A 27,611-nucleotide genomic window follows, 5' to 3' on the forward strand; every position below is an offset into this window, starting at 1 on the left:
AATTTTGGTTATATGTATATAAATTTATTTCAAAAAGATATCTTGCAAACGGACTTGCAAGGAAAAGAAAAATTCATGCACAGAGTTATTAGCCATTATAATAAATTAAGGATGGTTAAGGACATAAGCATGGATGGGAAAGACAAACTTGAAAAATTTAGCCAAAAAATTCAAGAGGCAGAAAACATGACGTGGCTAAGCTAGTCCTTGATTAAACCCCTCGCCAGTAGAAATGGGTGTGGGGAAGTAGCCTAGTCAAAAGAAGGGAGCCGCAAGGCAGCACGGGAGGTAACCATGACAACCCGGTGGGGGGGAACCAACACCGTCAAGGGTGATATCACTTCATGGGTGATAGATTACTCCTTAATTTTGGCACGAAATTTCAGCGTTAATTTATAATTTCACTTGTCACATTACAAAATTGCCATGGCAACGTTCCATACGTCTCAATGCCAAGATGGCGTAGAAAATTCAAAATGTTATGAATGAAGATGTCAGTGCAGGGCATTTAAAGACGCTTTAGAAAACCTGAACACACGAAAGAGCACATCAAGAACTATTCTAACAAGTATTTTGTCGCAATAACTTAAGCCAAATTTTAAGCTCTAAACCTTTCAGTGTGTGGAGTTCCCAATAAGATAAATAAAATATGCCACATAAAATCACTCTTCCTAAGCTAACTTATTCTAAGAATTAGTCAATAGGGCTGTGGATACTTTTGACCACATCTAGTGAGGACGTCACATTTACACTCGGAAGGACAAGTAAGGATGCCATGCTGCACCATTCTCTACAAGAACAAACAATTAACTAGAAATACGTGTATCGCAGAACCTCGCGAAGCTCGGGGGGAATCCATAAGGAGTGGGATGACAGGAAAGAAATGAAGTAAATCATGTAACTGGGGAGGGTGGATCTAATATTGGAAGCTGAGATGTACTTAATCTCCTGTGGGTTAAATTTGAACCTAGTGCTCTGAAATTTAAATGGGGTTGCTGTTGTTAGCGAATGCTGCATAGGTCCTGTAGTGAACTAAGGAAGACGTTTGCCGGAAAAATCAGGCTTTAATCACCAAATATCATTCCATGCAACATGGCGGTAAAACTACAACCACGAGGATTGCAGGCTCTTATATAAGGACGAATCTCACTTCATATACACTACACGAATTATCACAAAACTCGCAGTTCGAATGTTCCTAGTTCATAGCTCAGTTCGCAATGTCATTTACCACATTCACCCTGTCCTTAAAGATTGAGTCTAACTACTGGACGACGAATTCGTTGGGAGCGACGAACAGGTGCAGGTTCCACATTCCGTGCAGGTGTAAGTTCAGGTTGAGGTTCAGGTGGAGGTTCGGGCGCAGACGATGGTTCTGCATCAAGCGAAACACCCACAGATGTGTCAACTGGCAAGTTCTCTGCTTCCACGGGAATACATTCTGGTGCTGGCTGGGTCTCAACAACTTGGCCCTTCGGCGCAAGGTGCTTCGTGGCTACTGTTGTCTCCCTACCATCAGGATAACGTAATGCGCGTAGTGAGGGTTTGCTTGGAGTAGTTCCACCTCTTCCACCAGAGAGTCCATCTTGCTTGTGCGTACCTGACGTTTCATGTACAGTGGCCCAGGTGTCGCTAGCCAGGTAGGAATGGAGGCGCCAGCGGACGATCGGCGTGAGAAACCAAAGAATCGCTCATGTGGAGTTTCATTGGTGGCAGTACACAAAAGAGAGCGGACGGAGTGTAGCACATCCGGGAGGACATCTTGCCAGTTCCTGAGAGGTAGGTTCTTGGATTTCAAACTCATAGTAACTGCTTTCCATATCACACCATTGCATCTCTCCGCTTGACCATTTCCTTCTGGGTTGTAACTGGTAGTTCGACTTGAAGCCACCCCTTTCGAAGTCAGGAATTCGCGCAGCTCTCTGCTCATAAATGAAGCTCCGCGGTCTGAATGGACATATGCTGGCATTCCAACAAGTGAGAACAGCGATGTAAGGCACTTAATAACTGTGTTCGTAGACACATCAGGGCATGGGAAAACAAACGGGAACCTGGAGTACTCATCAACAACCATAAGGAAGTACTTGTTTCCGTTATTAGTGGGAAGGGGGCCTTTGAAGTCGATGTTGATTCTCTCGAATGGCTGAGTGGCTTTGATAAGGGGAACCTTCTCTGGGCGATGGAACTGAGGTCTGCATTCACAGCATACAGGGCACCGGCTTGTCATCTTCTTAATCTCCTCAAGGGAGTAAGGTAAGTTCTTGGTTCTCACGAAGTGATTTAGTCTGGTGATGCCTGGATGGCAGAGAGCCTCATGAAGCTTGAAGAGGGAATCTTCAGTGGCCATGGCACACATAGCCCTGGATAGTGTATCTGCTGGGACATTATCTCTACCTGGCCGATAGACGATATCAAAGCTGAACCAGGAGAGTTCCAGTCTCCAACGCAGGAATTTCTCGTTCTTTATCTTCCCTCGGTGTTGCTTGTCGAACATGTAAGACACTCATTTCTGGTCAGTTTTCAGGATGAAGTGCCTTCCAGCAAGGAAATGTCTCCAATGCCTCACCGCTTCTATTATGGCCTGGGCCTCTTTCTCCATGGATGCATGCTTCAGTTCACTGCCTTGAAGAGTTCGTGAGAAGAAGGCAACAGGTTTTCCATTCTGGTTAAGAGTGGCCGCTAATGCTACCTCGGAAGCATCGGTTTCAACCTCAAAGGGAATAGTCTCGTCAATAGCAGTGACAACAGCGTCTTCTATCGTCTTCTTGAGGCTCTCGAATGCTTCAACAGCTGGTGGGGGCAAAGGGAATGTCTTGCAAGAGGCAATTGGCTTGATTCGATCCGAGAACTTTGGGATCCATTGTGAATAATAGGAGAATAATCCGAGACACCTGCTCATGGACCTTGGGTCGTGTGGAATGGGGAGTTCTCAAAGGGGTCGTAAACGATCAGGATCTGGCCGTATGGTACCCTCTTCGATGATGTATCCAAAGATGGGAAGGCACCGGGTTGAGAAAATACACTTTTCAGTGTTATAACAGAGGTTCTTGCGTTCAGCAGCTTCAAGGAACTGTTTCAAGTTAGCGTCATGATCCTCTTGGTCCTTGCCGCAAATAGTAACGTTGTCAAGGTAGGGGAAGCTCGCCTCAAGACCATTCTCATCTACAAACTTCATCATCTCCCTCTGAAAACAGGCTACTCCATTGGTAACCCCGAAGGGCAGGCGAGTGAACTGATAGAGGTTGCCTCGGGCTTCAAAGGCTGTGTAAGGCTTGTCTTCTTCCTTGAGCGGCACTTGATGATACGCACTTCGAAGATCAATGGTGCTGAAGACTCTGTACTGGGCGATCTTGTTGACCATGTCGGTTATTCTGGGCAATGGGAAAGCATCTAGAAGTGTGAATCGGTTAATTGTTTGTGAGTAGTCGATTGCTAGCCTCTTCCTGTGATTTTCATCCTTAGTCACAACGACCTGAGCACGCCATGGTGAAAGGCTCGGCTCTATGATGCCTTCTTTGAGTAGTCGTTTCACTTCTTCATCAATAAAGGCGGAATCCTCCCGACTATATCTTCGAGACTTCGAGGCAATTAGATGGCAGTTTGCCACCAGATTCGCAAACGGCTCAGGTGGATCTATATTCAACGTGTTAAAACCACAGATGGCCAAAGGTGGTTCGGAGCCCCCGTAATGGAAAGTGACACTCGAATGCTGGGATTGGAAATCAAGACCAAGGATTAGGTCAGCACAAAGTCCAGGCAAGACGGACAGACGGTAACCTGCATATTCACGTCCTTGGTAGGTGAGGTTAGCGGTACACGTACCAGTGATACTGACTGTACTAGACACTGAGGTAGCCATGGATACTGTACCAGATGAAGGATGAATGGTGAGAGCGGCCTTCTCCACCAACCTTGGATGAATAAAACTTTCAGTGCTGCCACTGTCAAATAGGGCGTCGACTTCCAAACCTTCGACAGCAACAGTTCCCAAAGACTTTGACAGGGATTCAGGGGCACCCACTGTGGCAAGTGTGGGAGACCAGGCTGCAGCCGAAACTTTGTTCTTGCTGATCTTCTTCGAACGGCAAACTTTTGCAAAATGGCCCTTTGTCTGACATTTAGAGCAAACTGCATCTCGGGCAGGACATCTTGAACGAGGGTGGTTACTGTTTCCACAGAAGAAACAAGTAGAGGCATCTGATCCTACTGCAGCTAGTGTGCCAGAATCTATCTGCTCCTGATCCTCCGTAGCGGTGAGTGGAACTGCTGCATTTACAGACAAAGGAGGACTAGCGTAGGATTCGGAATTACGCATAGCCAACTCTAGAGACCGAGCTTGATCAAACATAGTCTTTAAATCTAGCGTATTGTTCTCCAATAACCTCTGACGTATCGAAGGTGAACGTAGCCCAGTAATGAAAGCGTCCCGGATCCTTTTCTCGCGGTATTTAGAGGCAGTAACACTTTGGAAATTGCAATTCTTGCTAAGTGTCTTCAGAGATCGAAGAAATTCATCCAGCGTTTCGTGAGGTTGTTGGCACCTCGTCCCAAGTAAATGGCGGGCAAATATTTCATTCCGAGGCTTCACAAAAAGTGCTTGTAATATTCCCACCGCTGCTTCATACTCTGTGCACTCCTCGATGTGTTGAAAAATTGAGGGAGACACAAAGTTTGCCAATACCGAAAGCTTATCGAGGTCATCCTGCGGTAGGACAGCCAAGAAGTTATCGAACGTTCGTTTCCAATGTAGCCATTCTTTCGAAGCTTCGCCACTGTTAGGGTCCGTTTCCAAGCGCTCCGGTCTGAGTACTTTGTCCATTGAGATTGGTGATTAAATTGTAGTGAACTAAGGAAGACGTTTGCCGGAAAAATCAGGCTTTAATCACCAAATCTCATTCCATGCAACATGGCGGTAAAACTACAACCACGAGGATTGCAGGCTCTTATATAAGGACGAATCTCACTTCATATACACTACACGAATTATCACAAAACTCGCAGTTCGAATGTTCTTAGTTCATAGCTCAGTTCGCAATGTCATTTACCACAGGTCCCATCCCCCATGTTCACTCCATTTGACCGTCCTAAATGTGTGTAATTACGGTCAAAAGGAAATGGGGGTGATAGTGGATAACTGCCGGCTAGTATTCAGTTGCATTTGCTTAATAAAAGCTCACCCTTAAGTGCAATAATTATTTGTGAAATGTGTCAGTAGAAGTGAGTGGATGGCAATTCTAGGACATAATGCTGCACTAAAAACAACAACTAAATGCTGCTAATTGGAGAAAAAATTTATTGTTCGGCGAACTACAGCTATAAAAGAGTTTGCACTTTTTTTGGTACATAATCACACTTGACAACTATTGTTTGTAACAGTAAAGTGCAAACATAATCACTGAAATAGAAAATTACGAGTAGCAATGTCATTAAGGATGCAGTTCATGAGAATTACTAAAGTGATCATGATTTATGATTATTGTACGTGTGGGCATTCACCTTAAAGAACTGAATCCTTGTAAAAAGTACCAATTTTTTACCAGTTAGGCAAGTGTTCATAGTTACTCGTGTACATGTATAAGAAACAAATCCCTATGCAAGAGTGAATTTGTATGAAATGTTGAAGGTCATCAGTTTCTCCATTGGTCTCAATTCTAAACATGCAAGAGCTTGTTGAGACAGTGCCAGAGCCATAGATTCTTAATTTCCCAGACTGAGACGAGGCAAATGAACACTTTCCCTGTATTACACACATTTCTGGTGAATGTAAAGCTAAGTGCAGGATGGATTGATCTTATGGAAAACCCTACATAAATATAGATCTGCTTGCATGTCGTTTAATTTCTTGAAACAGTCTTCATCTGCCAATGGAACAGATGTTTTATTTCTGTGAATATGTCACCTCTGTCTGACTTCTTTGAAAGAGTGAAATTTTATGAGTGACCTGTTAAATTTTCCCTAACAGCGAAAGGAATTAACGTTCCTGGCATGGCAACCATGTCACACACTAATATTCTGAGGATATCCGAAATACTATGTTGTTTTCGAATAATATAGGAACAAAAATACAGGGGGGCAGCAATAACAAATTTTTGTCATGTTTGACTTAAAAGACACAGCTGGGTTTATGTATAAGGCTGCTATACATACATTTATTTTACTTGTGAAGGAAATTGAATGAAAATTGTAAGCTTAAACGAAAAAGTTTGCCCAGTAAAGATTGTTTACAAAATGTAACGCCTCCCTACATGTCACACATTATCAGTGTTGTAAACTGTTCATTGTAAAATAAAGCTTACTGTAAAACGGTGAAAAGGCTGATCGGCTGTCCTCAGTCCGTTGCAAAGATACTCCTCGTGTCGATTTTACAGATGGTGTAATTCTTGCTTCCTATCGTTGCATCGAAGAAGATAATTTTGACTGTAAACTTGCCTCTCCTCGCGAATTCTATTGACGGAATACTGAAACGTCGGCAGTCGATGTTCCCTCTCTTCGTAGGCTTGTTTTGCAGTGTAACTGTAGTATTTTGTTGCTAACTCTTTACATTTAAGCAATAGAAAACGTTTTCCATGTTTGCATAGCCTGATATTAACACGAGAGGGGTTGGGAGAATTCGAGACAGTTATGCAAACCCGAGACGAAGTCAAGGGTTTGCATAACTGTCGAGAATTCTCCCAACGCCTCGAGTGTTTATATCAGGATATGCAAACACAGTGTTGTTTCTATTCCAAGACTGTAAGCTCTTAACAAAACAAAACTAAACTATCTCGACAAATCTCGACAAGTCTCGAGTCAAGTTCCATCCAAGAGTCCGAATTCAACCACAACGTCACATGACCGAAACACGTGATAATTGTCAGGACGTACATAATGTAACGCAACTCGAAATGTCACTAACATTTCTTCCCCTCCCGAATTACAGGGAAGCTGAAATTCGAATACATTTTAACTGAAATACATCTTTAGCTCTAGATCATAGTTCTCCGAAGTGTTCTTGTTACACATTAATCTGATTACAGTTCGGTGCCCGAATCTCCAGCGGGGAGATTCTAGTTATTGGTCGCTTAAGGGTCTTGCCATTAACCCGTACGTCCACCACTCGCACAAGGCCATCGGGGCCAGGGTACGTCTGCTCGATACGCCCAACATTCCACTGTCTCCTCACTGTTCCGGGATCGATAACAACGACAACATCTCCAACCCGCAAATTGTCGTTACGAAAGTACCACTTCTGTCTTGATCCAATCTGCGGTAAGTATTCTTTCATCCATCGGTTCCAGACATGTCTTGTGAGCTCTTGTAGTCTTCTCCAGCGCTTTCTGGGATTAAATGGCTCGGTGTCGACGCTCTCTGGTACAAAATCACCACCTATCTGCCCGATCAGAAAGTGATTTGGAGTCAAGACGCGGTCGTCGTTAGGGTCGTCACTCACAGCTGTTAAAGGTCTCGAATTCAGCAGACTTTCTACGCCAATGAAGATTGTCTCCAACTCCTCATCATTAACTTCTGCATCACCGAGGACAGCAAAAATAGCTCGCTTTGCTGCCTTGATCATAGATTCAAAGACTCCACCAAAATGTGGCGCTGCAGGTGGATTCCATTTCCAACTCACTCCTTTATTGGAGGTCATCCGTTGTAGTTTGTCTTGGTCTATAGCTGAGACTAGGTCTCGCAGTTCCCTCGATGCGCTTACAAAGTTCGTTCCATTGTCACTTAACATTTGCTGCGGCCATCCCCTCCGCGCAGTCATTCTGACAAAAGCGTTAAGAAATGCATCAGTGTCCAAAGACGACGCCATCTCTAAGTGGCAACAATGGGTCTTCAAACAGAGAAACAAACACAAATAGCGCTTAGCTCGCACTCTTCCACGTCCTTGCTTAGTTAAGAAAGGTCCTCCAAAGTCTACTGCACAGCTCTCGAAAGGTCTGGAGGATTGCTGCAGTCTACTCTTCGGTAACGGCGCCATTTGCTGGTGAGCTGGCTTTGATCGAAATCGTCTCGCACACTCAAAACATTCTCTCATGACTCGTTTCACTTGTTCACGAACATGGACCACTAAGTATTTCTCCCGTACATGATTAATCGTATAGTTAAGCCCCATTTGATGACCCTCTGATTCATGGTAGTACTTAACGATCAGTCCTGTGACATGATTCCTCTTAGGCAGTATGATTGGACACTTAACATCATATGGGAGATCGTCCGCATGCCGTAGTCTGGTGTTGGACCTCAAAATGCCATTAACTAATACTGGATTAAATCGTGCCAATGTACTTCCTCTTAGGATTTCCTTGTTCCTTCTCAATGGCTCTATCTCCGCTGAGTACACCTTAGACTGAACCTGCCGAATGATAAATTCCTCAGCGTTTTGGAGCTCCAATGGCTTCAGTTCACTCTTCTCTCTTTGCTCCTCTGGTTTCCTACAATTGTCTGTAAATCGGCGCACCCACGCTGTCACGCGAACTAAAGACAACCCAATTTCCACTTCTCCTTTTGTTTTGACTCGATACCATTTCGAGTATCTTGAGGGGTCCAATCGCCACACCTCTTTGACGCTAGCCGTTTCTTCACCTTCTCCAATTATTTGGTAACTGGTAGCATCCTTTGTGCCTGATTCTTTTGTTCCTTTAAGTTCAAGGTTCTCTGTTGACGTTGGCTTGTCAAACTTGCACTCTGGCCAGTCTTGTCTTGACTTTTTCAGAAATTCGGGCCCATTCCACCATAAATCTGCGCTTGCTAACTCTTCCACTGTCAGGCCTCTTGTTCCAAGGTCGGCGGGGTTTACACCCGTAGGAACATAGCGCCACTGATTAGGAGCAGAGAACTCATGAATTTCTCCAACACGATGGGCTATGAACGGCTTATACTCTCTACTTTCACCTTGGATCCAGTACCCCACATTCATACTGTCCACCCAGTATGTCACTCCATTTGTAGGTATCTTGAGTGCAGAGCAAACTTGTCTTGTTAATCGTAATCCGACTAGAGCACCCAAAAGCTCTAATCTGGGGATGCTCACTGCTTTCAATGGTGCAAGCCTAGACTTTGACATGATCATTCGAGCAGTAATGTTGCCACCCTCATACACATGACGCGCGTAAACTACAGCTGTGTATGCGTTCTCTGAGGCGTCACTGAATGTATGAATACTCAGTTCTTCCACCTTAGGACTTGGGTCTTTCAAACACCTTGGGATTTTTACAAGTTCAAGGTCTTTCAATTCTCGAAACCACTTTGTCCATTCTCGCTGATGATGTGTTGGCAACAGTTCATCCCAATCCCGTGCCTCCAGCCAAGCCTTTTGTATCAACAACTTGGACCTGATTACATAAGGTGATAAGAAGCCTAATGGGTCGTAAACTGATGCTGTTCGCCTCAAAACATTCCTCTTGGTGAATTCAAATCCATCCAACTGTAATGAGTGTCTAAAGGAAAATTTGTCGTCTGTGGCGGCCCACAGGACACCCAGGGTCTTGGTTGTTGGCAATTCTCTCTTCTCCAAGTCTATCTCGGAAGCAAGATCTTCTTCCACAATGTCAGCAATTACATCCGGTTCATTAGAGATCCATTTGCGGATGTGAAAACCAGCCAAGTCTCCTAATTCGGTTAGCTGCTTTCTTGTATCCTTCGCATCATCCACCGTAGGTGCGGATGGCATCAGATCATCCATGTAACAGTGTTCTAGAACTGCATTAGCTCCCAATGGGTAAGTCTCCTTGTGAAGTCTGGCATGATGTTGCCAAGCAAACTGGACACAAAAAGGGCAATAACACCCTCCAAAAATAAACCTCTTAAACTCATAAACCTTTGGTGTATCCCCACTGTCCAAGTTCCTGTATAAGAATCTGTGCAGAGCCCTGTCCTCTGGTCTAAGAAGTATCTGGTGATACATTTGGCTCACATCACCAGCCAATGCAACTGGCTCTTTTCTAAACTTAACTAAAACGTCCACAATGTCACTTTGCAACTTAGGACCTGGTAGTGATTCACTGTTCAAACTCTTTCCATTTTGCTGAGCTGAGCCATCGAAAACAACCCGAACTTTGGTTGTGGCCTTCTCTGGCCTTACCACAGGGAAATGTGGAAGGAACCATTCTGATGGTGGTTTTGGCTCATCCTCTGGGATTTCTCGGATATATCCTTTACTTAAGTAGTCATCAACCACTGATTGGTAAGCCTGTGCCAGCTTCTCATCTTGCATTAACTTCTTCTCAACTGTGTGAAGGCGTTTCTCTGCCATCTGTCGGTTTGGCGGTAATTCTGGTCTTTCATGTTTCCAAGGCACCGCAACTTCATATCTTTCACCATCAAACCTGATTGATTCGTTCACTTTAGCAAAGGCTAGTTTCTCTTCAGGGGAAAGTGGTTGCTCCACCTGCGGTGTGATCCCAATAGCCTCAAGGCTCCAAAACTGTTTCAGCAGATAATTCAGATCTCCATCACTACACTCTGACTGCCTTATGCGGTAGGTGTTCAGGTAACCAGTGTTACTTGTTCCAAGTCCCTCAGATGTACCAATGGTACCAATTGCTGTCCACCCTAATGGACACAGTCTGGCACTAGGTTCATTGTCGCCTCCACGAACCTCTTTCATAGGAAACAGCAGGTTGTAATAATCTGAACCAATAAGAACGTCAATTTTACTCCTTTTTCCAAGCTTAGGAAAAGGAATGTCTCTCAAATGTTTCCACTGGTCTTTGATTTGCAGCCAGTTGGTGGGTTTCATCCCACCACAGATGTTATTAGATGTTTTCGCCACAATCACTGTGTCCACCCGACCATCTAGACTCTCCAAGCCAATCTCCATGGTTGCTGACATTAAATTGACCTTCTGTCCATTTGCAACATTGATAATTACTTTTTCCTTCCTACCATACAACCCCAGTTCCTCTACCACATCCTCATTAACATACGAAGTATCACTGCCTTCGTCCAAGAAACAATTAACTTGCAAGCGTCTCTCCTCATGTTTCAGAATGACAGGAACAGTACGCAAGGCAATACTCCTCTGTGCGTGTTCTTGCACTGTTTCATACGTACTGGACTTGTTTTCCTCTGTCACGGGTGTGTCAGCCTTCCCCTCCATGGACCCAGAAGCTACTTTCTCCTCGTGAAGTAACCGATGGTGTCTGTCCTTGCATCCGTCAATTCCACACTCTCTGTTCCAAGTACATGAGTCACCAAGGTGCCCTTTCCCCAAGCAACGGTAACACAGTCCAAGCTTCTTCGCCGTCTCCCACTTCTTTCTATGTTCCATTCCCTTGAACATATCACATTTCCAAATTGGGTGTTTTTGGTTGCACACTTTACAGGGACGATCACGTTTCTCTTCTGTGGTCCCAAAATAAGACTTAGTTGAGCTCTTTCCTCGTACACTTCCAACACTGGACAAACCATGCTTAATTTCTGATGCTTGTACCTGGTACTCAGCTTCCTCAGCAACCCAGCGACGCAGCTCTTCAAGAGACTCCAAGCTTCCCTTTTCTTTAATCCATCGATAGTACTGGCTAAGTAGAGCTTGAGGAATTTTTTTCAGCACAATTGCGTACAATGTTCCTCCTTCCAGGTCAGCAAACTTCTTATTTTCCTTTAAAGAAACCACAGTCCTCTCCACTATGTCGGCAAATCTTTCTAGCTCTCTCGGATTATCAGCGTTTATTGGCCTCATCTTACGTAGCTCATCGATATGGGCTTGAACCTGTCGCCTGTTTCCCCCATACTTTCGATTCAACCTCGCCTTAGCTGCTTCATAGGCATGATCCGAGTAACCAAGCCCTTTCACCGTTTCGGCCGCCTCTCCTACTAAACAACTTTCGAGCCGCAACATTTTAAACTGAGCCGACAAATTTGTTTCATCCACACAACTGGAAAACGCTGCCCACCACGACTGATATTCTTTCTTGTCGCCCGAAAACTTTGGGATTCGAATCCGCTCAAGCTGTTTGTTTGCGTCGACCACGTGACCATCTTTGCCATGTGCGCTCTCAAATGTGCCGATCTGGCTTGTGTTATTTCCTTCGCTTTCCTTGCTGTTACTTCGCGATAAGAAAAGCCGAGCTTCCTTTGTCTCGTTATCCACACGATCTATCATTTTATCCGCTTCATCACCTGTTGAAGTCGCCAGCGATGCATGCTTATTATCTCCGTACAAGGTTTGAAGCGAGTCCAACAGCTCCAACAATTCATCCCGTCGCTTGTCGATGTCCTGCAGTTTTGCCGTGACATTTTCCTTGTTTGGCGTTTTCGTCGATAATTCTGCAGCTAATTCGTTCAGATGCTTCGTAATACTTGTCTTGAGAGTTCTTTTTTCTTTCTTTAACTCTTCTATTTTTCCATCCATAATTCCTCCAGCTTCAATTCTCGATGGACTTCCCGCCAAATGTTTCCAAGTTCGAACGAGTCCCTTGCAAATTCCACAATACTGGTTCCGATTGTCCAATTATTACACCAATGCGAATATCCGGTTCGAAGGACCAAAATGTTGTTTCTATTCCAAGACTGTAAGCTCTTAACAAAACAAAACTAAACTATCTCGACAAATCTCGACAAGTCTCGAGTCAAGTTCCATCCAAGAGTCCGAATTCAACCACAACGTCACATGACCGAAACACGTGATAATTGTCAGGACGTACATAATGTAACGCAACTCGAAATGTCACTAACACACAGGAAAAAAGTTTTCTATTGCTTTCATAAAATAACTTTCTCGAGAGAAAACGCAAAACTCTTTGTATGGCACTGATTAAAAGAGAAATTCTTACCAGTCGCAAAGTCTTGTCCACGAAGTTTTGCACGCGCAATCAGTTCTTGTTTTGCAAAAAGATGCTTTCCAAAATACGGACTTTTCTCACTTAAGAGCCACTCTCCCTAACCACCGCGTGAGGGGTGGCACAAGGTCGGAAAAATGGACCCCTTGATATTTCGTCCAGAAGTAACCTATGGTATGCTAAGAATCGTGATTTAAGTTTTAGGTTCTAGAGTTTTTACATTTTTGAGAAAATTACGAAAAACCGTCAACAATCCGTGAAGCCGAAAAATCACAGAAATGAGGTCAAATTTCATGATCAGATAATCGAATTCGCGTGAAGGCGCATAGCAAATTATGGTTTTCCTTAGTTTATAATTTTATTTAGGAGGTATTGCTGAGCTGCTTTGATGATATTTTAGACTTACAATTGTAATTCCGAATTCCTGGAGAGCAAGCGAAGAGAGCCGGAATTTCTAGACTTTGAAAATCAAAACTTCCATACCGTTTTCAAACATCTCAAAACATACTCGGTATTATGTAGAATCCTTTCAAAATTCAATTCTAGCAAGTAGAAGAGCTGTTTTTGAACGTGATATAATTTTTTTCTTGGCAAAAGTTATTTCTGAGGCGAGCGGCCCCATGCAAGATGACCCAATTTGACCTTTTCAAGAGATTTTGTTTAACCAGGAAATGTAAACAATTCGACTAGCCTAAGCTCGCTTTCTGAGCAAACCATTGAAAAACCCTGCCATTTCCCATTAAAACTACCCAGTAAACCTGAGATAATACTTCGATGACAGCTTACCTTGCAAATGGGTGTTTGAAGGCAAATAATTTATATTAATAAATGATAATGATAATAATGATGTTCTTCACTAATTTTCCTGTGTCTTGCTGCCGTGCTCAGCCACCGGACTTTTCATACGCGGCCACGGCACTGTCTAAGTGTCATCTTTCTCTGGCTTGTGCAATATTTTTGCTGGACCTGGATCCATGTCTTGCATATAAGCATCCTCTGGGTATCTATTGTGTTTTGTATTGAATATTTCTAATGAAAAGAGGCAAGAAGTGAAGGAACTAATTGAACTGAAAAATAGACCCAGATCGATGTCACGCAATATTTACATCTAGGTGATCACGTGCCGCAAATACATCCGCGTGGATATTTTTGTCTTGCTCTTGCTCATTTCTTCATTTTCTTCCTTACTAGCATACAATGTTTTCGTTTTGGTTTTTTGTAACTTTTTTATTTGTAATCACAAGCCTATTTCGAAAGAGAGTTCTTTGTAGCATTACTTTGAATCGGTGTTTATACACGCATCACATTTACTTTTCCCATTTTCTAGTGACTGTGCAACAAACTAGGAATCCTATCTAGTTTTAGCTCCAAAAGTCAAATGCCTGGGCAGTTCCATTGCTAATGATTTCGTAAAGCTAGATAAAAGGAAATAGTAATATATATCTAAAAAAGGGCTAGTTATTGGCCGCAAAGCGAGTTTTTGTAATTTATATTAATTGCATTTACCAATTTGCCCATGGCAGGTGAACACACAAATAGGTTCCCTTCATGGCGCATCTAGCTTCTTAGGAATTATGTTCAACAAGATACCTTTTGACGCAGAAGTAGACGCACGCTTTTATATGATTCTCGAAAATTATCCCTTTGAAAGCTGAAAATGATTTGCTTTTGGGTTCGCACAAGACATGTTTCTTTTCGTACGAGAAAAGAGCACGTAACACTGTTTTGAGAGGTTCCATCGAGAGAGATCTAAGTTTAAAACAGATAATTACCAAACGCAAGTAGATCTGTGGCAAACGGTTTGTTTACCTCTAAAAAAGTTCGAAATATAGAATTCTCACGGCGTTCGAGCTGTGATCTTTTAAAATCGAACTTTTCGATCGCTCGCCCGATAAGCGAAGCTAGCACGTGCGAGGCTCCTAACTTTTTGTTAAATTCGGCAAATCTTATTACGCGGATTAAAATCTTTACAACTTTACAAAGATACTAAAGAGTATGCACAGGAAAATGAGTTTAGGCCTTTTGAAGTGTATTGTGTAACCTTGAGCGCTCACTTTGTCAAAAAGGGAAAAAAAAACATTTTGAAATCAAACATTATTTACAATTCGGCATCCCGAGTAATTAGCACGCATGTGTTTACTTCTGCCGAAATTGAGTCATTTGCTCTGCGTCATCGGTTGAAAGATTGGAGGATGGAGAGAAATTGCTCGTTTCAGCGGCTAGTTGGTGGCCAATGCAGTCAAGACCCTCGAAGCACTAAAGTCCAAGATTTAGTTCCCTTGCTAACTTGTAACAAAGACATATCGCGCCACAAAAGCTCTCTAGGGCTGATGACCGGCAGCGGCGTAGACACTAAAGTAGAACTGATTCTAGCAAGGTCTTCAATTTTCAGTTTCCCTTCCAATATTTCTGACATGGATATTTGTCCCGCTCATCGTTCTTCGCTGGGCATTGGGTGGCGAAGGGGTTTGGCGCGTTGCCGTATACCAGCCCAGCTGTCGAAGCACGTCCGCAAATCCCGTACTACGGATCGTGGAATCAGTAAAGACATCTCCAGATTAATCTTGCGTGTTTCTGGGATATTTCTTCCAGTCGGCTCTGGTAAGTATCCATTCGAATAAAATCTATAGACTGCAGTGCTACATTACATTTCATAAAAGCCAAGTCACATTCGAAAGAGCAATGCTGAACACTAAAATTGAATCATTATTCAATATTTATTATTGTTTTATCTTTTTTAAGGAATGTGTAGTGAATGTAGGATAACTCTTGGAGAACAGGTCAGAGCCGATTGCCAAGACCCACAACTTATTGCCCTTTCAGAGAGTATTCATGAGCTTACTTTGGTAAGTTCTAGCTGTTTTGGGAGTTTCGCACATACCACTGATTTTATATGTAACTATACACAGGATCAAAGTCTGAATTTCATTGAGTTACCATAAAACTCTGATTCTCCATCGCCCTTTTTTAATCAGACCCCCTAATTATACTTAGCGAAGCTATTGTTATGGTTGTTTCTAAAGATTTTCAATCATTTATGCCGCGCCTTGTTTCCTATATACCGTAAATCCTCTATTAAGCCCCCCGGGGGCTTATTTTTTTCACGCACTTTTGAGGGGGGCTTAATAGAGAGGGGGGATTTAAAAGAGAGGGGGGGCTTATTTAATTCAGCGAAGCGCATCACCTGTAGCAAAAATACCGTGGTATGAGACAGGGTAGACTTACGCGTTGTACAATTAAAGTCACTGTGAAAAGTATTTAATTCACTTGTGGGAGCCTAAAAGTAACAAACAAAATTCTTATTCTTCAAAACTGTGCTTTCGGCCTCATGTTCTTTGGTAATTTTTATGAATAAACCATTATTGATCAGTCCACGTTAATCGTTAATTTTTTTGGGAAGAATAAGGATTGGGGGAGGAGGAGGGAGATACTTAATAGAGAGGGGGGCTTATTAACTTTCCTCCTCTGAAAAGGGGGAGCTTATTAGAGAGGGAGGGGGAGCTTAATAGAGGATTTACGGTATCAACATGGAAAAGTCTCATGAACCGTGCGCAATATAACAGTTGACGTTGCTGTTCTAGGCTGAGGAGACGACTCGTACTCGTCCTGAACACGGAACCCCAGCTACTCCAGGAGAAAGCTTCTATTTACCACCTAGCGACGACTCGTCCTCCTCTGAGGAGATCTCCTTTGACAGCACACCAGCTACAACAAAGCCCGAACCAAAGTCCAAGACCACTGACCCACTCAATGATTATTTGCGCACTCGAGGAATCAGTCCCATTCGTTCTCGGCTACAGCGGCCTTGGGAAGAAGCAAGTAAAAGAACACGACGCTACTACGTGCGGAAGGCAGGTCAAGGTCTATCTACACTTTTACAAGACATAGCTCCAAGTGATAGTGGTTCTCTCTTCAAGGCAGTCTATTCCTCTGGTGTCATACAAAGAACCTTACAATGTAATGGAGAGGAAGCCACAAGCAGTTCAGTCGACGAAACCATGATGAGCGCACTCGCCGAGTGCTACCGCGCAGCCGACAGCTGGGAGACGCGTCGGCAAGTCCTGTCCATTATGGCTGATAAGTTGACACTGAATCAGCTGCGACACTGGACACCCGATTTATCTCAGTATCGTTTCACTGAGGCCAGACGCCACTGCTTAGTATATGGAAGGGGGGCACCGGTGTTAAAAGTTCCGACGCCAAGGATGAGAGTATCCACCACTCAAATCGACCACTTCATAGCGTTCATCACTAGTCCCCATATTATCCAAGATTTGCCTTTTGGCGAAAGAACAATCATGTTATCGACGAAGGAGACTATCAAGGTTCCAAACGTCATACGGATGATTATCCCAGAGCGAATAGTCATCCAGTATATGACTTACTGCCAAGAGTCTGGGTTCACGCCACTAAGCCGCGCTACTCTTCTGTGGATTTTGAGCACGTGCGCTGCGTCTGTTCGGACATCGGTTCAAGGTCTCGATTATGTTAGTTCTGCAGGTGCGGAAGCATTTGACGATCTGTGTGATGTTGTTGAAACCCTTGGAGATGTAGGACAAGGCATGGGGTGGGCGAAACAGCAGGAAAATAATCTACGCGCAAGCAAGCGGTACCTTAAAAGCGACTTTAAGGTGGGTGTGACCCCCGCTAGGCAGATCCCTCCACCTCGCTATGTCACTCGCCCCAGATCTTTGTCTTGTGCGTCCAATATAGCGTCTGCGATCACACACTCCGGGTTTTTCGCTTTAAAAAAACACCCTCTACCACTTGCTAGCAGTTTAATCGAAATACCATTAAATAGCATCACTTCTATTGTGTTATTTTGTTCAGTTGGCGCTATTTACCTCTACATATTTGTCAGTTTCATGGTTCTACTGTCCGGCACTCAAAGGCCGATTACTACAAAGAACTAACTCAATGGGCGTGCCAGTCGGTCCATACGAAACATATGATAACAATATATTAGAGCGGATTTCACTTGACTGTTGTAGAACAAACCGCAACTAAACGCAGCCAACCAGGAGAGGAACCCATTAAACAACAAATCAATCAGGAGGCGAAGTATGTCTGACTTGCGTTTAGTAGTGACATGATTAAACGTGCGTTTGGGTTTAGTTCGCCATTTGATTGGCTCACTGACAACAGACCAAGCCCCTCAATCAATAGGAAAATGAAGTGAACGCAAGTCTGACAGTCATTTGAAATTTTCTCAATCTTTCTACTTAGTTCTCTTTAAAGCAGCGCTTCTTAATTATAACTTTTTTCAAACGTTTATTGCAGGTCCACGTTTCCCAGAGTTCTACAGTAGCTGATCACTGCAGGTCATACGCTTTAAGCAACCCGAAGGAGCCTTCGTTCCAGGCCACATGTGATCACGATCACAGTGACGTGTGTGAGCGCTGCGCTACATTGGTGTCAACTCTAAATGATATCGAGGAAGGTTTGGTTGCGCAAAGTCAAAACATGACATCCAACACGAAGGAAGAACTTGTTTTCCGAGTCAAGAATGCAAAGACCGCTATATTGGCGTGGAAGTCTCATCTCCTCCGTTCCGTCAATCAGGATGGCGCCAGAGTACAACTTTTGGAAGCGATTGATGAGTCGTCTGTTTTAATTGTTAAAGATTGGGCAATGAAATATCTTCCTCGGAAGTATAGAGAAAGTCAGACCGACTGGTTCGGTAAACGCGGGATCCCATGGCATTTGACAGTTGCCACAAGACGAGAAGGAGGGGAGTTGCAGATGCTAACGTTCGCACACATTTTCAAGTCCTGTACTCAAGACAGCTGCGCAGTCCTTGCCGTTATGGCCGATGTTATTCGGCAACTCAAGATCGCCATGCCTGGGCTCAAGACCGTCTGTTATCGGCAGGATAATGCCGGCTGCTACCACTGTGGAACCACTCTCGTCTGTGCAGCAGCCCTTGGCCATGAAGAAGGTGTCAAGATCAGGCGTCTAGATTTTTCTGATCCACAAGGGGGCAAGGCGGCATGTGATCGGAAGGCTGCGACTATTAAGTCCCATATGAGGATTTATCTTAACGCTGGAAATGATATCGAGACACCTGAGCAGATGAGGGACGCGATACTCTCTTCTGGTGGAGTTCCTGGTGTTAACGTAGCATTGTGTGAGAGTGTCCAAGTCCCGAAGGTGCTATCTTCAAAGATAGAGGGTATTAGTCAGCTCAGTAATGTCGAGTACAAGGAAGAGGGGCTACTAGTTTGGAGGGCGTATGGTATCGGCGATGGTAAACTCATCCCTACAGACAAATTGCATTGCCCATCCCCATCTGACCTACCGACCCTTACCGGAGTTACTCGCTCTTACTCAGGCGCATTTACATCTGTCAAGGAGAGGAGCATAAAAGCATCAGTTCGAGATCCAGATCCACCAGTGAATATCGAAGAGGAAGACAGTAACGCGGCGATCTTCAGTTGTCCTGAGGAGGGTTGTGTCAAAACATCTGTGAGATATTCATCAATGCAGCGGCATTTAGACTGTGGAAAAAACACCAACGTGCTCTTCAGCGATATACTCTACTGGATAGAACTGCTGTTGGATATGCTCAAAGGCTTGAGGGGCAATGCGAAGCTGTCCCCGAGTTGGACGCAGTTGCAGAACCGCCATCTTCTCACGACATGTTACCAAAGGGTTGGGCGCTCAAGTCAAGTGCTTCCCGTAGATGTAGATTTACGTACAAGCAAAAGAACTACCTGACTGAGAAATTTCAACAAGGTGAGCGGTCAGGACGAAAAAGTGATCCGGCATCAGTTGCGCGCTCTATGATGTCTGCCGTGGACTCACAAGGGAAACGGATGTTCAGTAGTGAAGAGTTTCTGACTGCATCTCAGGTCACTGGATTCTTCTCCAGACTTGCGGCAAACAAGTCTCCCTTTAACGATGATGATCTTGAAGAGGAGATTGAATGTGCCACCCAGGAGGCAACCATCGAAGAATTGACGAATAAGGTTTCTCCGGAACTTTTTCCAGGACACCCCATCATGTGGGATAAATATAACCTATGCGAAATGACCTCTGGAGGGAAACTTAGCACGACCAAGTTATCGGTTGCAAAACTCAGAGACATTTGCGCCGGGCTTGACATTGCTGTTGATGTATCCATCAAACGTAAACAACCCTATGCAGACAAAATTGAGGAGTACTGTCAAACATGTCGCTGCCAAGCGGATAAGTAAAGCCCAAAGTTAGCACAAGGGTGGGGTAGGGGGGTGGGAGGAGGGTAATCATAGGGATACGTTCTTTAGTATCAGTACCCCATCTTCAGTATTCAGTACCCGAAATACCACACCAAGCCCTAACCTAAGCGTACGTCAATCGTGGGAGCACTGTCATATAAACTTTCTTCTTAGAATCCATGTCACTAAGTTGCTGCAGGGGATTTATATAAGTTTTTGCTCTGCAGGAAATTTGTTTTCCGGCTTGCGCCCGCGCAATTTTGTTTTCAAAATCTTCCAGTATCCCCCCCCCCCCCCCCCGCCTTTAATAAAGAAAATGGAATGGACCGTCCTTTACCCCAAATACATTTTGTTTTCACTCACTTTAAATTCAAAGTTAGCACAAGGGTGGGGTAGGGGACTAGGGCGAGTTAATAGGGTGTGGTTACCAACTCTTAGCTATTTTCCACTACCCAACGAGCTGAGCAATTGCTGAGTGCGCAAAGGAGAAAAACAGGAAATTGTCCCTTTTTAACTTGAAGGGAAAAACGTATTTTGAGCGAAAGCAATTGAGTGAATTACTGTATTAAATACTTGGAACAAAGGACATGAAAAAGTCTTGTGTATGTTTATATCATGATGGAAAATCTTAATTAAATTGTTACAGTGGCCATGTAATGGACCGTTAAATGCATTGCGTGCAACACCAACAAGAAAAAGAAATTGTTTGAAAACTTCTTTCCCCCTCCCCCGTCAGAAAAAAATTAATCACCTGGTCCGGAAGTGACGAAGGAAGGATTGCGTTACACTCACTAGACCGAGATTTACGTCTTGCGCTTAGCAATTTTCTTATTATACAAGAAACTAAATGAATATCAAGAGGTTGCTCCCTGAGAGGTCGATATTGCAACATATGGATTGGTTTTCCGGAAAAGTGTTGCACAAGCTTGGACTGGAACCGGCGTACAAGCTCGATGTCAAGATATGACCCTAAATTATAAAGCGCGGCAACAAGAAAGCAATGGAAAAATTAATTGAGAACGTCAAAATTATTTGCCTTCAAACACCCATTTGGAAGGTAAGCTGTCATCGAAGTATTATCTCAGGTTTACTGGGTAGTTTTAATGGGAAATGGAAGGATTTTTCAATGGTTTGTTCAGAAAGCGAGCTAAGGCTAATCGAATTGTTTACATTTCCTGGTTAAACAAAATCTCCTCGAAAGGTCAAATTGGGTCAACTTACACGGGGCCGCTCGCCTCAGAAATAACTTTTGCCAACAAAAAAATTATATCACGTTCAAAAACAGCTCTTCTACTTGCTAGAACTGAATTTTGAAAGAATTCTACATAATACCGAGTATGTTTTGAGATGTTTGAAAACGGTATGGAATTTTTTGATTTTCAAAGTCTAGAAATTTCGGCTCTCTTCGCTTGCTCTCCAGGAATTCGGAATTACAATTGTAAGTCTAAAATATCATCAAAGCAGCTCAGCAATACCTCCTAAATAAAATTATAAACTACGGAAAGCCATAATTTGCTATGCGCCTTCACGCGAATTCGATTATCTGATCATGAAATTTGACCTCATTTCTGTGATTTTTCGGCGTCACGGATTGTCGACGTTTTTTTCGTAATTTTCTCAAAAATGTAAAAACTCTAGAACCTAAGACTTATATCACGATTCTTAGCATACAATAGGTTATCTCTGGACGAAATATCAAGGGGTCCATTTTTCCAACCTTAGTTATTTTATAAACAGTATTCGTGGTCGCTGTATAACCTCTGTCTCTAGTTGACAGTGTTTGTCTTCGATGTGCCGTTACTCGCGCTGAATTTAAAGTCGACGTCCTCGCTCTTGCGGAGTTTTGTTTGTAAATCTTTCCCAGCGAGGATTTCCAGCCACTTGTTGAATCCACCGTTGTTGAGTTTGCTGTTCTGTTTTATTTACCTGAGATACTGGGTGGTGACTCACCGACCGTAAACATTGTTATAATTCACAGATGAAAAAAACCGTCTTCAAGAAGAACACCCAGAGCTTTGTGGTCGATGGCAATCGGTTGCCTGGAAACCCATAGTGCACTTTGACGTCACTACTGGATGACGTCAAGACGGACACCAACCAAACTCGATAGATTTTTATAAAATAACTAAGATAGTACGCGCGCTCTGATTGGCCGAGAGGACTGTTTGCATGAGAGTATGTAAACATGGTTGTGGCGTCAAGATGTTTTCGTTTTCGCGCGCTAATCACGCAAGCACGAATTTGAAAAAGATTTCGACTTCAAAACTCGACAAGTTTACTTTATTTATCCATTCCTTCGTCGGCTGAAACTTGGAAAATCGTTACAAAGAAGGTATGTCGATTTTTTTTTCGCTCAAGCTGACATTTTAAGTGAGAAAAGTCCGTATTTTGGAAAGCATCGTTTTGCAAAACAAGAACTGATTGCGCGTGCAAAACTTCGTGGACAAGACTTTGCGACTGGTAAGAATTTCTCTTTTAATCAGTGCCATACAAAGAGTTTTGCGTTTTCTCTCGAGAAAGTTAATTTATAAAAGCAATAGAAAACTTTTTTCCAGTGTTTGCATATCCTGATATAAACACTCGAGGCGTTGGGAGAATTCTCGACAGTTATGCAAACCCTCGACTTCGTCTCGGGTTTGCATAACTGTCTCGAATTCTCCCAACCCCTCTCGTGTTAATATCAGGCTATGCAAACATGGAAAACGTTTTCTATTGCTTAAATAGCCAAGAGGAAAATCACGCTGGCCTTGCGATGCTTGAGTGATACACGCGCGCTTCGCGCGCGACGAGATTATAAACCTCGCGGCTCGGCGCTTCGCGAGGAACAATTATTGGAGGAGGGAGAGAAAAGTTATGTGTTTCGTCAGTTACGATCATTTACGAACAAATCAATTATTGGTCTATGCCAAGGGCGGACGTAGCAAATGATCTGTGAGACAACAAGAAACCATCATTTTATTTTTCTCAAACCGAGCTCACTAATTGTTTTATCATTCAATCGGTACGCTTTGTTTGCTTTGTAATTTACTCGATCCTCATGCTAAAAACCCTAACTACACTTTCGAAGTTAGGGCATACGCAGTCAATTTTTTCCTCCTTGATTTATTCGCTTTTCCCAAGTCTTTTGTTCTGTCCCTGGGCATTAACAGTGCTTTATTTTTAGCAGGAAGAGGTTTTCGCAAAATCCCCGAAGTTCAAGAAATGCATTTCAAGGCATTTCAGTAGGCTTGTGAAACAAGAGTTTCATTGGAATATTTTCTAGATAAAGTTACATTATTTGTTGCCCATTTTCTCGTTTATGTTTCACTGAACGGTGCTTATTTGGGTATGGTTTTGCAAAGATCTTGTACCCCTGCACAAGTTAAGTGTCAAAGTTGACAATGACCATCCTCGTTCCCAGAGTTCTCTCTCTTGCTTCAAGAAAGAAAGATTCTCTCTCGGAGCAAGAGAGAGAACAGTGGAAACGAGGTTTGATAATGACCGTTAAACTGATGACGTCACAAGTGGTAAAAGGAACGTGGTTACACACGGGCGCCCTCTGGCGGTTGAAGGGTGTGCAGAAAGTTCGTTCAGTTTCTTTTAACTGTACTCTGTGACCTTACCAGTAGTAGACAATACGTTTGACTAATCAGGTCAGGACAGTTATAAGTTGTCCGATAAATCTAACATAACGACTCACCTTGTGTTGAGTATCTATCATCATCGCGAACTCTTTGCTATCAGGAGTTACTTTTGACTGATAATTCCAAAATGAACCAGCTCCAACAATGGCACTGGGCCAAATCTGAAATTTCAATATCTCATTAGCATATATCGAAGTGTCGCCCCACATATAAGTTCCAGGTAGTAAAACGCCATAGAAAGACCCTTTGGAACAAACCATCTCAACTAATTTTGTCACCCATTGTTGTTAAAATCAACAGAAAACGGTGCACATTGCCGTTTGCAATGAGCACGGAATCAAGTCTCCACGAGATTTCTGGATTTTACCATCTAATGAAAAGTAAAACAAGAGATTTGGAGAGTTAGTTCCACGTATTATTATTCTGGAATACAGTTAATCAAACTTGCTAAAGAGAGCCAGCGTGGCAAACCTGACGAGCTTGTCCCTTGGAATCAGGCCCTGATACAGAGGGTCTTTAATAGGTTTTTTGGGATGTGGGATTTCTCTTATTCGAAGGCCAGGACTCGGGATTTTACAGCAAAAAGGGGGCAAGATTCGGGAGGTGTGGGGGGTGGGGGCTTATATCTGGATGTCTTTCGTTGTTTACAGGTAAATGGACCTGTAACTGGGGGAACCTATACATGGGGGGAGGAGAGCTTATAACCGGATGTATTGTTTTGTTTACAGGGAAATGGGCCGGTAACTCAGTGGGGGCGCTTTTCAGTTGGGGGAGGGGGGGAGGGGGGGAAGCTCATAAGAGGAAATTTACTGTATTTACAACCAGAGATACTTACAATTCCACTCACTGACTCAGTAAACTGTGAATCGCTCTCGGGTCCAAACGTCCACCATGCGTCAGGTTTTCCTTGTTTGTACAGAAAGCACTGATCTACGAAGCAGTAATGATCAGTCCACAATAAGGCCATCTCACCACCCAGAACAAATGTCATCTCATCTGGATTTAACTTCAAAATAATGCAAACAGACACAGCAAAAGATATTTTAAGGTTTACTTCGCGCTATTTGCTATCCTTTAAGCTAAAACGTGTCTTTGTACTAATTGAATTCCAAAGATTAATGGTCTAGTTTTGTAATTTACTATTCACTGACTATTTTTCCTTTCGCCTATTACTACGGATGGCAAGGATAGAAATGGATTGAAACTTGAAAAAGTTAGGCCAACTTTAATACGATTCCTGCAAAAGTCACTTGTCAGTTATTTCCATTCAAATCTCTTGTACTGCTTATACTACCAAAGATTTCAAGGGTCAATGGATTATTTTAAAGTTTCACTCATGTTCGTCTCCCTATTTCGTTAGGGAGTTTAAGCAAAGGCGTTTTTGAGCGATGCAATGTCAACCGGAAGTGAACCTTTTCTCTTTAATTTCAATATGCCGTGAAGCTGCCAAATTTGTATTGCTAAGTGTCTTTACTCTTATAGAGACCATTTGTCTGAAAATTTGCAAACTCATTTCTAGCGTCTTCTCGTTTTCAAAACCGAGAAGCCCCTGGGGACAAGATCAAACTAAAATAAAGACTTAAGTATTATTATAAATGGTAGTTACCCCGGCTGTAATATTAGTCCACAGTGCACTAAAATCCACAAGGCTACTTAGGTAAAAGTTGCCGCTCAGAGAGTTGATCCCTTATAGAAATGTATGACACAAAATGTATACAAATTCCAACATTAAAGTATACATCACATTGTATACCTTGTGTGCATTTATGAAGAAAACATTTTGTAGTATACATTTGGAACTAAAGTGTATACAAAAAGTACACATTTTTGTACACTTTTTGTATAGTACATGATTTGCCTGAGTGCACTTTGCGATCTATACATTTTGTATACATTTATATACTTTTTGTGTACATTTATGAAGTATACATTTTGTAGTGTACTTTTGGAACTAAAGTGTGTAGAAAAAGTACACATCTTTGTACACTTTTTGTATAGTACATGAGGAGCCTGAGTGCGCTTTGCGATCTATAAATTTCTTATACATTTATATACTTTTTGTATAGCATCAATGTTGCCTACGTTAATTCGGAACAGAATTGTATACAAAAAGTATACAAGTCAAAACGTATGTCTTTTACGCCACAATTGTTTTGGATTCAATGTGATGTATACATTTTATATATACAAAACATCGACTGCAATCTGCTAAATCAACATAATAATTGTATACAAAAAATATAAAAAGAATATACTTATTGTATATGATTAGTCTTGATCTGTGCCTGATTTTGTGATTTACATATAACAGTAAATTTTAAAAACGTTGAGTATAACTTATATAATTATTGCATTATAATGAACAAAACATTTAAATGGCCATTCTTTTTTCTACTTATGCCATGTACAAAAGGTGTTTTTGGATTGTCTTCACAAAAGCCTTTAAGGCCATTTTAATGTTGTTTCTATATTCCAATCCAATTGACAGTACTCAATTATATTTGTTAAACCTTATTTATGTACAATTTAATAATTTTTTATTATCGACTTGGTATCCATTATCAAACTTTGATTTATTAACACAGCTAGTGGTCACCTTGGTGTCTCAAAACATAGTAATTAGCTAAACAAAAACAAGTAATTGAACATACCATAGAATATTATTACATATCAAGGGCTGATATCTGTGGTATATGAAAGATCCATGGACTGATATGGTTACTGTATTACTTCAGGTCTCATATGAAACTAGACAATATCAATCAGATCCTCATTAATGATGGTCTTCGCAAAAATGTAGAGATACTCACATCAGTAGTCTTCAAATAACCACAAACTTTTTGCCAGATGAACTGGAATGAATGCTATATACTGAGGGCTTGGTTTAGCTTGGCCATCAAGGCACAGACATTATCACAGAAGTCTCTATTACTGTTCATAAAAAAAGTATTTAACTTCATTAGTTAAGTAATTTTCATAGTCAGGCAGGTGACAGGAAAAAAGTAGCTATATAGTTCTGCAAAACTTTGAAAATTTGAAAATCTGAAAAGCTAAAAAAGAAAAGAAAAGTTACAGTTAGCTGGAAAGGGGTTTAAGGATTAAGTTTTAATATCACGAGGGCAGCTCATGTAAGTATGCTTTTCTTAATATTATTTACCCACAATTCACTTTCTCACTACAGAACCTAAACTGAAAACATTCAAACATTTCACAAACTATTTGACAAAAACTAAGCTTACACAAAATATAAGTATAATCACTCAAGCTTACCTTAATTTGCATGATCCAAATGAAAAAAATTGGCCTCATTTAAATTGCATTATCACTGTGGTGAAGTACATTTCCTTTTTTATTATGTTCTGAGTAAACAGAAACCTAAACAGAATAGCCTTAAGGTATGTCATAAAAATCCAAGTGAGGCTAAATGGAGGTCATTTTCCTTACTTATCTAGTGTGACCCGCTGAGCGGTATTACCTTCCGACGTAATACCGGTCAGAGGGACAAGAAAACAGAACAAAACCAATTATTACATTTTAAGTCCAACGTTGTTTAGATCTGGAAAAACCTAAACAGAAAAGCCTTTATACGGTATGTCATAAAAATCATATTCCTTATACATCCAGCGTGACCACACTTTCGGTTTTGAATGAAGGAGTGAATTTGTCGGCCTATTTCAGCTCAACTACGCAGTACAACATGAATCGGTAAAACCATTAGGTCTATTTTGGCTGTTTCGGCCGAGGACCGCAGAAATAACAATACGTTATACTACAACTTCTATTACATTCAAATGTAATGGGAGATAAACTAGAAGAGAGTTGAGCGACAGTTCACAAAGAATACTAGGGACTTTAAGATAGGTCACTACGGTAGGCTGGGACGGTTGGATGCGTATAAGGGCGGCCTGGGGCCATGACGGTAAGAAGCCGCGAAAATTTTCAATTTTAGATCGGACAACAAAAACAGAGGACGGTGAAGTCATGTGCGAAACTCGCTTGTCATTTCTTTCGCAGGAAGGCTCAATTAC

At 42.4% G+C, this 27,611-nt stretch overlaps 1 protein-coding gene and 1 long non-coding RNA gene across 3 annotated transcripts in view; one reads left to right on the forward strand and one right to left on the reverse strand.

Moving 5' to 3' along the window:
• Nucleotides 1-27,611, forward strand: part of LOC140944987 (L-asparaginase-like) — a 255,222-nt gene that overhangs the window by 128,597 nt on the left and 99,014 nt on the right. The window lies entirely within an intron of this gene.
• Nucleotides 145-24,540, reverse strand: LOC140944997 (uncharacterized). Its single transcript, XR_012166719.1, has 3 exons — nucleotides 24,419-24,540; nucleotides 23,640-23,744; nucleotides 145-528 (listed from the first exon to the last, which is right to left on the reverse strand). It is a non-coding gene; the product is annotated as an uncharacterized lncRNA (long non-coding RNA).

Source organism: Porites lutea, chromosome 7, assembly GCF_958299795.1.
Source record: "Porites lutea chromosome 7, jaPorLute2.1, whole genome shotgun sequence".
In the NCBI taxonomy this organism is placed as follows: domain Eukaryota; kingdom Metazoa; phylum Cnidaria; class Anthozoa; order Scleractinia; family Poritidae; genus Porites; species Porites lutea.